Raw genomic sequence first — 17,008 nt, forward strand, 5'->3', positions numbered from 1 at the left:
TCTCTGCAGGTGACCATCTGCTAACTGTTTCAACACCATATCATAGATGACCCAGCATGCTGTCCTCCCCACCTCTTGCCCAACTGCTAAGAATAAATGGCCACACGTTTTTGTAACAGCAGAAACCTGTGTCAGAATATCAATATCCATGGTACAAAATAATTCATTCCAGTTGTTGTAAACAACCCCTAGATTTCAGTGACTCAACAAAATCAAAGGTTATTTCTTATCCATTTCACGTCCAGTGAGGTTGTGGAGCTAGGTCATCCTTCTCCAGGCAGTGACTCAGCGATGCAGGCTCCTTCCTCTGTGCCTGTCATGGGACGAGACAGATGGGAGGCCAAGCAAAGTGGCCCAGAGTCTATCCTTGGCAGGAAGGATGGGTTTATCACTAAGCGAAAATTGGGGGGTCTGTATATGACATATTTTCTACTAAAAACGAAAGCCTCTTTATGATCTTTTTCAGCTATTCAAGTGGGAAGAGTACTCCCTTCCCAGCCCCCATACTTGGCACACACTTGGTGGCTTAGCATTTTGAGGTGCATTATTCTCAACACAATGAAAGTTCTCAGTAGAGACTACTTTATCTTTTCTTTGAATAGCACCTCTCATCTTGAATGCAGTTGTCCCTTTTAATACAACAAAAGCCCCCTAAGTATGGGGCACTGGAAATTCTCAGGACCCAAGTGGCCAGTTAATCCTGGGAAGGTGGTGGGAGGTTCTCTGTACCCTGATGGCTCAGGTTTGTGCTCTGAGACTTCTCTGTTCAAGGACCCCAGGATAGAAAACCTTCCCATTCAGGCAGAACCATTTCTAATTAACTAATAGAAAGGTACCGAATGAGGGGAAAAGCCCATTAGTTCCCTATTACTCTAAGAAACAGAGGGCTGGAGATGAGTCTGCCTGAAGGGATTTGGAACATCCCCTGAGATGTCTCTGCTCTCAAGGACGGGGTGTGTGGGCATGGACGCTGAGGCTTCTGATGACCTGACCTGACCTGTCAGTGTCTATGGGGAGGCACCCCACATCTGGGAGATGCCTTCGGGCACGGACTTTGCACTTTTGTGTTCATCTACATGGAAGTGTTTTGTCTAAAACACTCGGAGTGTTGTGACAATTTTCTGTCAGATAGACGTAGAGTGTCTTGAACAAGGGCACCTTTCAGAACCTGCCCCACAGCCCCGGCTGAGCTCGCTGCATCTGCAGGGGCGAGCCGCCCACCAGCCCTCCCCTCCGGGGGCCGGCTTGGGGAGGGGATTGAGCTGTGCAGGGGGTGGTCCTTGTGGATGGAAACTTGACCCCTGGAAAGTGACCTCTGGTTATCACCGATGCACCTGCCTTAGAGAGATTGTCCAGCCAGAGCCACTGCAAGGCAGCTCCCTGGACAGGAGGCAGGGAAGCTCAGCCCCAGGGACCAGGGCACGGGAGACAAGAAGTCTCCAGGACCAGGCTGGCTGGCTTCCCCTTCCTCCCACCCAGCTGACTCATCGTGTGGTGGTACAAAGCCTGCCGAATGAGCAAAAGCTCTCTCTTCACTATTGAGCTATTATCCCTTTAATGAATACATTTTGTGCTTTTGAGTTTTGATTTTATAGAAAATTGGACAAAAACTACAGAGTTCTCATATAGCTCTCTTTCCCCGAAAGTTCTCCCTACGCTCAGTACCACACATCCTGTAGTACCTTTGATACAATTGATTAATAATATAGTAACCGTTAAAATACAGTAAAAACTAAGTGACATTTAAATGTGATCAGTAAGGTTCACTTGCCATAATGGTTAATTTGAATCGTCAACGGGATTGGATTGAGATGCCTAAGATGAAGAGGCTTCTGGGTGTGTCAATGAGGGTGTGTAGGAATGATTGGCATGTGGGATAGTGAACTAGAGTGGAGACCCTCCCTAAGCGTGGGCAGCACCATCCAATAGGTTAGAGGCTGGGATGGAATGAATTTGGAAGAACAAGGATGCAGCAGCAGATGCAGTATAATTCTTCTTTTCAAAAATTTGTTCTTTTTAGTCATACATGACAGTAGAAAGTATTTTATGTATCACACATACATGAAGTATAACTTCCCATTCTTGTGGTTGTACCTGATGTGGAGTTACACTGATCGTGTAGTCAGATATAAACATAGGAAAGTTATGTCCAATTCATTTTACTGTCTTTCTCATTCCCATCTCCCCTCCGTTTCCCCCCCAATCCCCTGTCCAATCTGGTGAAACTCCATCCCCCCCCACACTATTATGAGTCAGCATCTGCATATCAGAAAGAACATTCAACCTTTGGTCTTTTGGGACTGGCTTATTTACTTAACATGATAGTCTCCAGTTCCATCCATTTACTGGCAAATGCCATAATTTTATTCTGCTTTATGGCTGAGTAATATTCCATTGTGTATATGTACCATTTTTTAAAAATCCATTCATCTAGTGAAGGGCATCTAGATTGGTTCCATAGCTTAGCTATTGTGAATTGAGCTGCTATGAACATTGATATGGTTGTGTCACTATAGTATGCTGATTTTAAGTCCTTTGGGTATATGGTGAGGAATGGGATAAGTGGGTCAAATGATGGTCTCATTTCTAGTTTTTTGAGGAATCTCCATACTGCTTTCCAGAGTGGTTGCACCAATTTGCAGTCCCACCAGGAATGTGTAAGTATGCCTTTTCCCCCATATCCTTGCCAACATTTATTGTGGCTTGTATTTTTTTTTTTTAGTTATTGATGAACCTTTATTTTATTCATTTATTTATATGTAGTGCTGAGAATCAAACCCAGCTTCTCATGCATGTGAGGCAAGAGCTCTACCATTGAGCCACAACCCCAGCCCTTGACTTGGATTTTTGATAATTGCTATTCTGACTAGAGTGAGATGGAATCTCAGTGTAATTTTAATTTGCATTTCTCTAATTGCTAGTGATGTTGAACATTTTTTTCATGTAGTTGTTGAACATTCACATTTATTCTTCTGAGAAGGGTCTGTTCAGTTCCTTTGCCCATTTATTGATTGTGTTATTTGTTTTTTTGGTGTTAAGTTTTTGTATATCTTGGAGATTAATGCCCTACCTGAGGTGCAGGTGACAAAGATTTTCTCCCATTTTGTAGATTCTCTCTTCACATTCTTTATTGTTTTCTTTGCTGTGAAGAAGCTTTTTAGTTTGATTCAATACCATTTATTGGTTCTTGATTTTACTTCTTGCACTTTGAGTCTTGTTGAGGAATTGGGTTTCTAAGCTGACATGATGGAGATTTGGTCCTTCTTTTTATTCTAGTAGGTGCAGGCTCTCTGGTCTAATGTCTAGGTCCTTGATCCACTTGAGTTGAGTTTTGTGAGAGAGTGAGAGATAGGGGTTTAATTTCATTTTGCTATCGATGTATTTCCAGTTTTCCCAGCAACATTTGTTGAAGAGGCTATCTTTTTTCCAATGTATGTTTATGACACATTTGTCTAGTATGAGATAACTGTACTTATGTGGGTTTGTCTCTGTGTTTCTGTTCTGTACCATTGGTCTTCACGTCTACCTTGGTGCCCTTTCCATGCCATTTTGTTACTATAGCTGTGTAGTGTAAGTTGAGGTCTGGTATTGTGATGCCTTCTGCTTCACTTTTCATACTGAAGATTTCTTTGGCTATTTTGGGCCTCTTATTTTTCCAAATGAAGTTTATGACTGCTTTTTCTATTACTATGAAGAACATAATCAGAATAGTAATGGGAATTGCATTAAATCTGTAGAGTGCTTTTGGTAGTATGGCCATTTTGGCAATAATTTGGAGTGTTTCGTTTGTTTCAATTTCTTTGATTTCAGCTCTAATTTTAATTGTCTCCTGTATTACACTGCTTTTGGTATTGATCCCCCCTGCCCTCAGACTTTGAGATGTAATGTTAGGTTTTTTGTTGACTTTCCATTCTTTGTGTGTGTGTGTGGTGCTGGGGATTGAACCTAGGGCCTTATGCATGCAGGGCAAGCACTCTCCCAACTGAGCTATATCCCCAGCCCTCCATTCTTTTAAGGAATGAACTCAATGCAACAGAACTTTCCTCTCAGCACTGCTGTTATGACTTGGATATGAAGTGTCCCCCAAAAGCTCACATGAGACAACATGCAAGAAGTTCAGAGGAGAAATGATTGGGTTATAGCCTTAACCTAATTAGTGAGTTAATCCCTGATGGTAGTAATTGAGTCGTTGCTGCAGGCAGGTGGGGTGTGGCTGAAGGAAATGGCTTATTGAGGGTGTGGCTATGGGGTTTATATTTTGTACATGGAGAGTAGAGTCTCTCTCTCTCTCTGCTTCCTGATCATCATGTGAGCCATGTTCCTCTGCCACACTCTTCTGCCATGATGTTCTGCCTCACCTTGAGTCCTAAAAATGGAGCTAGCCTTCTATGGATTGAGACCATTGAAATCATCAGCCCCCAAATAAACTTTTCCTCCTCTACAATTGTACTAGTTGGGTCTTTTAGTCACAGCAGTAAGAAAACTGACTAAAACAACTGCCTCTATAGTGTCCCAGAGATTTTGATATGTTGCATTGCTATTCTCATTTACCACTATTTTTTAAAATTTCATCCCTGATTTCTTCTACTCTTCATCCATTAGTCAATAGCATATTATTTAGTCTTCAGTTGTCAGAGTAGCTTCTAGCTTTTATTTTATTGTTGATTTCTAACTTAATTCCATTATGATCTGATAGGATGTAAAGTATTGTCTCTATTTTTTTGTATTTGCTAAGAGTTGCCTTATGGCCTAAGATATGGTCTATTTTAGAGAAGGATCCATGTGCTGCTGAGGAGAAAGTGTGTTCAGTCATTGATGGATGAAATATTCTAAATATGTCTGTTGAGTCTAGATTATTATTATTGTATTTTTTAGTTTTATAGCTTCTTTATCTAGTTTTTATTTGGAGGATCTATCCAGTGGTGATAGAAGTGGTTAAAGTCACCCAGTATTATTGTGTTGTGGTCTATTTGCGTCTTGAAATTGAGAAATGTTTGTTTGATGTACATAAATGCTCCATTATTGGGGCATACATATTTACGAATGTTGTGTCTCATTGATATATAATTCCCTTATACAGTATGAAACATCCTTCTTTGTCCCTTCTGATTAACTTTGGCTTGAAGTCCACTTTATCTGATAAGAGGATAGAAACCTTTGCTTGTTTATGAGATTCATGTTAATGTTATTTTTTTTCACATCCTTTTACTTTTAGTCTGTTGATGTCTTTGCCTATGAGGTGAGTCTCTTGGAGACAGCATATTGTTGGGTCTTGTTTTTTAATCCAATTTTACCAGGTTATTTCTTTTGATTGATGAGTTTAGGCCTTTTACATTCAATGTTATTATTGAGATATGATTTTTGTTCCTTACAATTTTGATTTATTTCTGTTTTTTAAATTTGAATTTGTTTCTCCATTGATTCACTGATATTTTAGTGTAGTTACTCCCTTTGCTGGTTTTCAATTTTATTTTTCATTTCTTCTTCAAGAAATATCTTATCAAGTATGTTCTATAGTACAGCTTTGCTAGTTGTGAATGCTTCTAACTTTTGTTTATCATGGAAGGTTTTTATTGCATCATTAATTCTGAAGCTTTATTTTTATGGGTATAGAATTCTTGTCTAGCACCCATTTTCTTTCAGAGCTTGGGATATATTATTCTAAGGCCTTCTAGCTTTGAGGATCTGGAATGAGAGATCAGCTGAGATCCAGATGGGTTTTCCTCTAAATGTTACCTGTCATTTTTCTCTGGAAGCCTTTAAAAAATTCTATCCTTATTTTGTATGTTAGGCATTTTCATAATACTGTGCCTTGGTGTGGATTTGTTGTAATTTTGATATTTGGGGTCCTGTAAGTCTTCTGTATTTGATTTTCCATTTCATTCTTCAGGATTAGGATTTTTTTGACATTATTTCATTGAGAAATTTTGTTTGTATCTCTGAGCCTTCATCTATCCCAATAAATCTTAAATTTGGTCTTTTCAGGTTATCCCATAATTCTTGGAAGTTCTGTTTGTGATTTCTTAACATCTTTTCTCCATGGTCAACTTTGTTTTCAAGATTATATATTTTGTCATCATTGTCTGAAACTGTCTTCTAAGTGATTAGTCTGCTGGTGATGCTTTCAATTATTTTAATCATTTATTGATTTCTTCATTTTGAGGATTTATGATTTTTTTCAGACTCTTTATTAAAGTGATATTTCACACCATGCATTTTCTCTCTGATTTCACTCCTTCCTTTACCTCACAGATCAGTTTAACTATGTACATTCTAAACTACTTCTCTTATATTTCTTCCACTGTCATGCTGATGGATTCTGTTTTTGGAGTATTTTGGTTTGTTTTGGGCTATTTGTTCCCTTGCTTTTTCATGTTGTTTTTGTGTCTACCCATTTAACAGTATGGATCTGAAGGAATAGAGTTTCTGCCCTGTGGATTTATATTGTCTCTAAATTTTCCAATACCTTACTCTTCACAGGAGACAAATAATAACAACATCCAGTGCAAAAAATATAAAACATTAAACCAGATAGTTCCTACTATGATGCCTACAATATTAATTATCACAATCAACAGAAATGATATGATCAGTTATTGTCCACAATTAAAACAGCAAGTGTGCAAAAGGGTTTATAATTTCAGATTGTATACAGGGAAAGAACAGAAGTGACATAGGATGAGATGATTATGAGGGAGAAGGAGAGAAGATAGAGGCAAAAATTAAAGGAGGAGTGAAAGAGAGAACAATATAGATTGGCTGTTAGTGGAAGAAATGAGAGAAGGAGAATTAGGGGAACAGGTAAAAGAAAAAAAATATATATGTATATACATTAAAACTAAAATATACTAATAAAACATCTCAAACATCCTATTCCTCAAAAAACTTACCCATGAAAAATAACTGGCTTCAAAAATGCTAGAAATGAGACAAAAGACAAATATGAGTATGTATAAATGTCCATGTACTCTTAAGGTCACAATTAAATAGAGAAAAAGAAAAAAGAGGAAAAAGAATCTCAATAAAAAGCTAAAGAAGTCTTTCATTTGGAGTTCAGAAAATTTTCAGCAGTTTTAGGTGGGGTTATCTGGAATATGATCCTCCACCCTCTGGATTGCTGGAGGGAGAGAGGTAATCTGGTAGGGGGAATTCCTTAAAGAAGGGTTCAGGCTTAGGTGGGCTACAGGATCTTCGCTGAATGCCAACTGGTCTGGAGATTTTAAATCAGCACACGTCCAGGGCTCAGTAATTGCCAGTTCATGCTGGAAAACTGTACCCCAGGATCTCCCTTGGGTTCCACTCACGTGGTGGAAGAGCCAATTCTAGAATAGTCCCTGACGTCACCTGTGGCCCCCACATTTCCTGGTCTTGGGTTCAGTCTCCAAACTCCCTCCCTCCCCTGCCCTTTGGAATTCACAGCCAGATGTGTCTCTCCCAGCTGGTCCTGCAAGCAGACGGATTGGAGGGGGAGGGGGAGAGTTGCGTGGGTTTCCATGACTAGTTGTCTCCTGTGTAAAACTCTCTCCAAGTTTAATTTCCCCTTGGTCACTTAAGCACACTCTATGTCATGCAGGAGTGGGCTCCCTCAGCGGCTGGCCCCTGTGCTGCAGCTGCACAATGCTTCCGTCCTTTGTCCTCTGCATGCTGCCTGGGGACATGGTGGTTTCTGTCCTGCACAAGGATATTGTGCTGCACACCTTTCAGTTTAAGTGTGCAATGTCTTTGATCTCTAAATGCTCCCCTCCAACGTGCCTCAGGATTCTTAAAAAATGGGTTCCTTTAATTCCTTTATCCCTCCACTTTGCTCAGAGAGGGACCTCACTGGCTGGTGCTTCTGGCCTGGCGTTGGCAGCTGCTGTGACTCTGGAGATTTCTTCCTTATTTTATTATATACAAATTCTATATCCCTGATTTGCTAGTGACTCCCCAAGAACAGAGACTGGGTGTGGTAGCATATGCCTGTAATCCCAGTGGCTCGGGAGGCTGAGGTAGGAAGATCGAAAGTTCAAAGCCAGCTTCAGCAACAACAAGGCACTAAGCTACTCAGTGAGACCCTGTCTCTAAATAAAATACAAAATAGGGCTGGGATGTAGCTCAGGGGTCAAGTACCCCTGAGTTCAATCCCTGGTACCAAAAACATAAAAAATAAAAATAAAAAAGAACATCGCACAGTGCTGACCATATGTACAGTAGGCAGCCTTTTCAGATTGGTTTCTTTCACTTAGCAGTTTGCACTTAGTTCTGGCTTACCTTTTCCTAGCTTAGTATCTCTGTTGTATGGAGGTATCACAGTCTCTTCGCCCAACTCTGCTGTATTGGAGCACGTTCCCCTTGCTTCCCCTTGTTGCCAATTTTGAGAGTTTGCAGGTTTTTATGTGAATGTGTTTTCAACTCCTTTGTGTAAACCTAAAAGCTCACTGTTGGATCAACTGATAAGACTATGTTTAGTTTTGTAATTAAAGAATTGCCAGAATGTCTTCTCACATGGCTTTACCATTGTGCATTCTGACAGCTGTGAATCAAATTTCCACTGCTCCACATCCTCACCAGCAGTCTTTGCACTCGCTGTGTTTGATTTTGGCCATTTTTACAGGTGTATTGTGGAATCTCCTTGTTGCTTCAGTTTGCACCTCCTAGTGATCTGTGACATTGAGCATCTTTCATATGCTTGCCTCTCAGTTCCGTTTTTCCCCACCCCCCTACCATGGGTTTACTGGAGATGTTTCTTATTCCAAGTAAAAAGAACTGGCTTATTGTTACGGGAGAAATAGTTCTAGACTGATTGGGCCAAATATTCCCTTAACACATCTTTCACAATTGACAGGGAAAGAGACCAATGGCAAGCATCATTTCCTTTTTTAGATGCTTTCAATGAGGCAGCACAATGAATGATAGAATAAGAGGAGTAATTGATGCCCTCCCAGAGGATCTGAGTTGGGAATGGTGTTTTCCCAGCTACATGCAGTCTTTGAGAACAGATTTTACAGTTTTGAAATGGGGAAAATAGTCAGCCCCAGCTGTTGAATACTTTGCAGTGAGCTAGACACTAATTAACTGGAGATATTTTCAGTTCTGCCTCTCAAATGTACTTTAGGCCAGATCAGCTAAATTTTAAGAAAGCAAGGGAATCAATATCTCATTGAGAGAACCAACTTGTTTTAAATCTCTTAGACGGAAGCAGTTAAATTTAGTGTCTGTACAGTATTATTAAGACAGAGGAAATAACATGTATCTTAAGGTGACACCTCAGTGAGGGATGCAAAGACCAGTGGCTTGTACAGCTGCACTGGCAAGGAAGAACTGATGTGGGCACAGCAGGGACTACCCCCAGCTGCAGATAATAGCACAACAGCCAGGAGCTCCCGTGGCCAGCTTGACCGTGGCCCTTGAGTTGCTTCAGTCTCTAGCTTGTCACGGATGCCTAGAATTGTCTGCTCTGAGGAGCACTGTCCTGGAGAAGGAACTGAGAACTGCAGGAAAAAAGAGTGGACCCTTCATATCTCTGCAGCAGACACCTGTCCCCGTGCCAACAGTCACGCAGAGAACACCCAATGCTGAAAGGCATTTCTATCTCTCCATTGGATGTATTTTCATGTCATGGAAAAACTGACTACTATAGGAGAATCAGGGCTTGAAGAAGTAACATACAATATTCCATCTGCATTGTTTTTGACAGAGATGAGGCTTTTGAAAATGAAAGGCAAGCATTCTGAAAGATGTCCTGGAATCCTGCTAGTCAGCAGTGACACAGATATGAATTTTCAGTTCTCTTTCTTTCAGACAAAAGTGGAGAATGTCATAAAAAAAAAACGACCCAAAAAACTGGGGAGTGGTCTGCTCCCACAGTTCCTAAACTGGTTTGCAGTGGACTGATAGAGCTCATTAGATTCTATCCCTGTGAAGAACTACAAGTTCAAATCAACTATTTTGCTGACTTGGCAGTTCCATTCATTTTCTTCTGACAAGTCAGCTTTTGAAGTGACCTAAGACAGCTAGGACAATGTGCTAGATTCTGTGCTGCCCCAGGAGTGAGAGCAGACAGACAGGATGCAGTCTTCTGAGGAAGTAGGCCGGTTCTTCCAGAAGTTGACATTGTGCCCTGACGCGTGGGTCAGGCACGTCTTGGCTGATCTGAAAAGCTTTCTATCCCTGATCAATTGTATCAATTGTGGCTTACAAACAAAGTATGCCGTCACACTGTCGCTGCATTGGGCATTGGGCCAGCATTCTGCACTAAGCTGGGGGCTGAGGCTGGGAATGGGAGAAGTGGGGAGAAGACTCCTCTCATTCATGGCTCATCCGTGTCCCCTGAAACTTCGAACCCCTGGGCAGGCTGGGACATGAGGGAAGAACGAGGCATTGCCTGGTGGCAGAAGTGTTTGGGTCTGAGTCCTGAGCCCCAGAGAGGAGCAGGGTGAGGAGGTGCAGCCAGTGCTGGGAACTGGGTGAGCAGCCCAGCGGGAGGCTGGACGCTGGAGACGGAGTGGCTCCAGGACCATGAGAGGTCCGCATTCTTGCAGGATGGAAGAGCCTGTAATCAGAGTGCTTGGCCATGGGTAGCTGCAGCAGAGTGGCCAGGCAGGACAGCACGGTGCTTGGTCTGGTGATTATTGGGGTCAAAGTACTGAGAATCATGGCCTCAGAGGATCATTCAAAACAGTCCCCAACACCTCCAGAAAAAATAAGAGGTGAATTTTTCTCTGAAGAATTCACTTTCTTATTTGCACCGTATCTGATGTCTTCTTTACCCACCTCCCAGTTGTTCTAAAATCTACTTAGATTTCTGAACTACTGGATTTCATTGCTTTTAGAATCTGAATTTGTGAAGGCTTGATTCAAGTGTCTTTCAGAGCCCAAAGTCCCTTCTCTGGCTCCCAGCAGTGACAGCAGAGCTCAGAGCACAGGTTGCAAGCAGGTATCATGGAGGGCTTGGTCAGCAGGAGCCATTCTGTAAGTGGCCAGGGGAGAGGGCTGCTGCCTGCTGACCACAGCTACCCAGGATGACAGACCCATTCCACATCCAGTACCTGCAGCCTTTCTCTTCTCTGGTCTGCAATGCCAAGAGGGGCCTGCCCAACAGGCAGGGGCTATGGATGGACTCGGTGGTCCCAATATCCACTATCTTAAATGTCTTCCAAAGGCCCATGTGTTCAAGGCTTAGTCCCAGCTTGGTGCTCTAACAGATGGTGATGGTGGACATTCTGGTCATCAGGTGTGCCCTGGAGGGGGTGGAGGCCCTGGCCCCTTTCTGTTCTCCTGACTCTTCCTGCTCCTGCTGTGCTGCTCCCATCCCCCACCAGAGACCTAAAAGCAATGGGTCCACTTGGTCATGGAGTAGCACCTCTGAAACTGTGAGCCAAAATAAAACCTTTTCTCTTTATAAGCTGATGATCTCAAATTTGTTACAGTAATGGAAAGCTAACACACATCTAAGCTGCGAGACCCTGGAATCCAGGATTGAATCCCAGCCTGGATCCACTGGAGTTGGAAGTCACTGGAGGAGTTGAGAAAGGGTGTCCTGCAATGAAGCCCTGCTTGCTGCACACTGCAGGGAAGGGGACTTGGAGGCAGCTTCTTATGTCCCAGGGCTCGATGGTGCAGAGAGGGCCTGGAATGTGCCAGATGGAAATCAGGTGGGGAGGCTTGGTCACAGCAGTGGCCAGGGGAGGAGGTGATGGTTGGACCAGACACCTGGTCCAACCCTCTTGGCCTCATTTTGATTTGGGTCACCTTTTTAGTAGTCTCTTGCTGTCACCTAACTTGGGCAGGGTCTGTTTGTGGGCCAGCACTGTGCCTGGAAATATAGTGTTCACATGTGCCATTGGCCATGGAGAATCTTAGTGCAAGGAGAGGTCCAACACTATGTTCTTTTGGATCTGAGCTCTGGACAAGGCAGCTGCCAGCCAGTCTTCCTGCGACACAGGAGGAAAGGGGAGAAACGGTCTGTCGGGTCCCGAGTTCTGCAGATATCAGGTGACAGGGGTCTTGTGTGGCGCTCTCTGAGGGAGCAGGCCAGGAAGGAGGTGGTTTGAGAGAGAACAGGTACCAGGGAGGAAGAGGAGCAGTGCTGGGTATTTTGGAAGTCTGTGCAAGGAGAGCGCCAACGGCCTCCCAGTCAAGTTGGCAGAGGCTTCGCGTTGTTCCCCGGAGAGTGCTGAGGGGATTTTGAGTCAGTAAAGGAAGGGGGGCACTGGGGCTTGGGAAGGCACTTTGGTTTAAAACAAGCAAGGCAGCAGGATTACAATTTCTGAAATACTGTCTGATTTAAACCCATACCTGCTAGGCCAGTCCCTCTCTCCTGTACCCTGTCCAACACAAGGCTGAAGTCAGAGGACATCAGTAAGAAGTCCAGCTAGGCATGGGAGGAGGGAGAAGCCTGTCCCTGCAAGCCCTGGGGTATAGTGGAGTGAAGGCAGGCACAGGGGTGAGACCTTGTCCTGAACTCTCTTGTCCTGGGCAGGGAAGAGGGGAGAGAAGTGGAAGGGACCATGTGGCAGGGGCTTTGCTGGTGTCCCAGCTGAGTGGACAGCCCCTGCAGGGCAATTCTGTCTCTAGCCAGGACAGGCCAAGGGAGCACTCAGGGTGAGAAAGCAGTAGCCACAGGGGCCTGCAGATGGCGCAGCAGGGGACTCCGTGAGAAGCTGAGGTGCAGGCGGGAGGGCACATTCTGTGGGCTGGGCTCCTGGAGGCAGGAAACCCCCTGGGATTCAGGACCCAGGAGGGGCTGCAGAAGGGCTACTGGCCTGACCACTCAGAGATGTCAAGCCCTGGGGCCCGCACAGGGCTGTCCGGGTGTTCAGCAGCAGCTTGTCCAGAGTTACGCTGCTGGATTGGCCAGAGTTCCCGTGCTAATTTTTTAGAAAAGAGCTGGCTACGGTAGGCATGGGGGAACATTTTCAGCTAGGAAAAACAGACAGCTGTCCTGCTGTCCCAGCATGTGTGTGTCCCCAAATGCAGATGTTAAAACTTAGGCCCCCTCAGCAAGAGCTTGGGCGGGGGGTAGGTGCCTTTGGGAGGTGACCAGGTTGGGAGGGCAGGGCCCTCATGGGTGGAACTAGTGTCCTCATAAAAGGCCCAGAGATATCCTCCCTTCTACCATGTGAGGACTCAGTGAGAAGGTGCCCACTATCACCCGGGAAGACCTTCTGCAGAGACTGACAGACTGCTGACAGACTGGCTTAGTTTTGGACTTCCCACCTCGAGAGCTAGAAGAGCTACATTTCTGTCATTGATAAACCCTCTGTTATGTGGTCTTTTGTTTCCGCATGCACATAGACTGAGACAGGGACCTGGTCTGGGGGCAGAGGAGGCTGGAAGGACCCAAGATGATGGATCTGGTTTAAGCTGCAGGATCTCGAGCTGTGATTTGCCTGGCAACCTTGAACTTCTGCCCCAGGGGGCTCCCTTGTACACTCACTAATTCCCTTTTAAGGAGACAGTTACAGGACTGTCCCGACCTGAAAGTTCACAGACCAGCTATGTTTGGCTGGACAGATGTGAGTGACCGTTAGCCAGGGGCAGGGACAGTCAGGTGCTCCTTAGCCCCTCCTCCCTACAGGACACTCATGCAGGCATCTTCTCAGGGCCCAGACCTGGCTCTGTCTCCCTGTAGGGCTTTCAGCAAAGCACCAGGCCTAAGCAAGAAGCAGTGTGAGCAACTTTCTGTTGTTCACATGCGTTTGGGACGCTGGCTCTATCCCAGGTTCCCTATCAGGTCTCAGGGAGGGCTTCTGGTAGACAGATGGCCTGCTACTCGCAGTAGGCCCTGGCTGGGGGCAGCGAGGTCCAGGAGAAACGCAGCGTGAGCCATGAAGGCCAGGCGAAGCCGCCCTTGTGGCAGTGCAAGCGGTTCAGGCCATGCCTTGGGAAAATGCCACAGTCTAACATAAGATTTTATAAAAGGATCTGCTTGGAGAAAATGGGAATGGATAACCCTTTGAACATTGAATGAAGCGGCCTCCAGACTTCTTTTTTTTATATGTTAATGAATCGTGTCTATGTAAATACTTAGTGTGAAACCATTTAACATGCTGGCTCCAGCCTTCTGCTGTTGTTGAATATGTACCTGCTCATTAGCCTCGGACTGGCATTACCCCCACACACTCTGCAAACACTGTTCCCGTGGTCAGTGATTCCGAAGGAATGCTAAGGCATGTGGCAGAAGATTAAATTGAAAACTGCTTGAGTCACTTTTACTATAATTTGAGAAAGAAGCATCTTTGTAAAATGAAACTAGTTTTTGGACAACCTTTTTTTTAAAATTAGAAAAAACTACAGTCATCCCCTCTTCTCTATAGGAGATGTCTTACAAGACCCCGCAGTGCATGCCAATATATATATATAGTATGTTTCCTCCTATACATACATACCTATGACAGGGTTTAATTTAGAAATTAAACACAAAGAAATTAATAACAATAACCAATATGTAATACAAAAATTATAACAGAATTGCCAGCATCACTGATCTTTACTTGGGGGCCAATGTTAAGTAAAATAAAGGTTTATTGGACACATGCAAGAATTGCCATACCCTGACGATCAATCTGATAACTGAGATGGCTACAGAGTGACTAAAGGCTTGTAGGGTATACAGTGTGGATTCACTGGACACACAGGTGATTAGCACCCTGGGTGAGGCAAGCCAAGACTTCATTATGTGCAATGTGAAACTTATGAATGATTTCCATAATTTTCCCCTTAATATTTTCAACTCCTGGTTGACCAGGGTATAACTAAAACTGCAGAAAGCAAAACTGTACATAAGGAAGACCCCTATAAGGACAAATTTCTAGTAAAAGTTCACTGTTAGTCAGCCATGTTTGCTTCTCTCGGGTAAGTCAGGCATGAACCTTCCTTTGAGCAGATCCACCGTTAGGGGTATGAAGTCAATGTAACTCTTAAGAGGAAAGTTAAGTAACTTGTTTTGGCTATGTGTATTATGGGGGAAATGTTCATATTTGGGTGTTGTCTATTACATTTACAATTGTAAAGTAAGTTAAAGTGGAGATCTGATTTGAGGAACCCTTGGAAAGACAAAGCCGGCCAGACCACCCTGAGTGACCTCAGCCAGGCTGGATTTGCAAACGTAAGTGACACTGAACGTGAGCTTCTTCTTGTGAATGCCCATGTCAAGCAAGAATGGAATTAAGCCCAGCCACTCAGAAGCAGCCGGCCAGTGCACGCCGGTGGCCGAGCAGGTGCGTCCTTTGCTCTCCATCCGCCAGTCCTATGAACACCTTTACCTTGGTGCCCTCTGCGGGGCTCTCGATCCACTTCTGGTTGGGTGCTGCCCAATTTGTGGACTGTTTCCTCAAGCTCCTTAAATTTCTACTGTGCCTCCGTTTACTTTTAGTACGAATTTTTGTAGATTCTAACTTTTAGAAAGGTTGATCAAATCTCATAATTTGATTGGCATTTCCCTAACGACTTAAAGCATCTTGGCACAGACTTATTTGCCATTTGTACCTTTCTTTGGTGAAGTATCTGTTCAGATTTTCTGTCATTTTAAAGAATTGTTCTCATATTTTTTATCATTGAATTTTTGCGAGTACTTCGCATGTTGTGGATGCAAAACCCTCATCAGATAATTTATAAACATAAATTCCAATGCTGAGTAGTACTCCAGTGCATGATGTCCCATGGTTTGTGACAATTTGTCACTCATCCATTGATGCTCAATCTCTCTGAATTTATAACGTTTTTTAAAAAAACATCCCTTTTGTTCTTGAGGTGATGTTTTTACCTAGAGGCATTCATTTTTCTTTCTTGAGGTCAACTTTGGAAGTATCCAGTGATTCTTGGTCACAATTCACCAGAAAAGGTGAGCAGGGGACCACGTGACCCCAAGCTTCCCTGAAGTGTGAGGCAGAAGGTAACCAGACATTATGGAGCATGATCCTTGAAGACCAGCGTAGAGACTATTTCTCCCTGGGATGGCAACCTCTAGTTCTTGCTGGAAAGATCTGCTGGCCTCTGCCCTCCTTGCTCTCTCCTGGGAATGAGGTTATAGCTAATTTCTGGGCTTCATATGTGTTCAACCCCAGAGATGCAAAGGCCCCAGCATACTGTTTTCCAACCCCTAGGAAAGAAGTGAGAGCACTCAGTGGAGAGGGTTTGGATGTTCCCTTACTCATCTGCTCCTGGCGGGCAGCAGGCGGAATCAATGGAGGGCCACCCTGAGCCTCCACGCAGGGAGGATATATGGGCTGGGGTACCTGCCCACTACGCAGGTGGAGTTTTCCAGATGTTTGATGAGTACATTCCTTTACCACCAAGTCCACTCTGCTGTTATTGAGTCACCTTAATAATCCTCACCTGAAGGCTGGAGACAAAGGGAGTGGCCAGCTCCCCTCTCCACTTCCTTTCTTCCTGCATTCTTTAGGGGTCTGGAACAAGCAGCTTTCCCAGGCACCAGCTAGTGTTCACCCCAACGGTGTGTTCTTTGTGGGAAGCAGGAACTGACACCCGACTGGCCTTCGTTCTGAGATGCCATTTCCCTCCCGTCCCTGTCAGCCCAGGTAGGACCTCCCATGCTAGCAGGCCCACAGCCTCCCTGGTCCTCTGCCCAGCTCTGTCAGTCCCCAGCCCACGTGTGCTGAGGCTCCATGGCAGGGGGCACTCTCTTTCTCCTTAAGGACTGTCTCCCTGCTCTTTAATTCTTCTTATTTTTTTAAATGATTAAATCAGGAACATATCATTGGCATTTTTAATATGTATTTTTCTAGTTGTTGATAGACCTTTATTTTATTTATCCATTTATTTCTATGTGGTGCCGAGAATTGAACCCCGTGCCTCACACATGCCAGGCAAGTGCTCTACCACTAAGCCACAACCCCTCTTTAATTCTTTTGTAGTGATTTTAACAGGGGTCAGATGAGGAGAGGGGAGTAAGAGCATATACTGAGTTCATCATATTGAACTGGAAGCTCTCAAGGGTACCTCTAAAAATATAAGAGCCAGTACTATGAGGTTTGTTTTTTTTAAAGGAAGTCTCCTTTCCAAATAA

Source organism: Marmota flaviventris, chromosome 5 (genome assembly GCF_047511675.1).
Source record: "Marmota flaviventris isolate mMarFla1 chromosome 5, mMarFla1.hap1, whole genome shotgun sequence".
Lineage (NCBI taxonomy): Eukaryota > Metazoa > Chordata > Mammalia > Rodentia > Sciuridae > Marmota > Marmota flaviventris.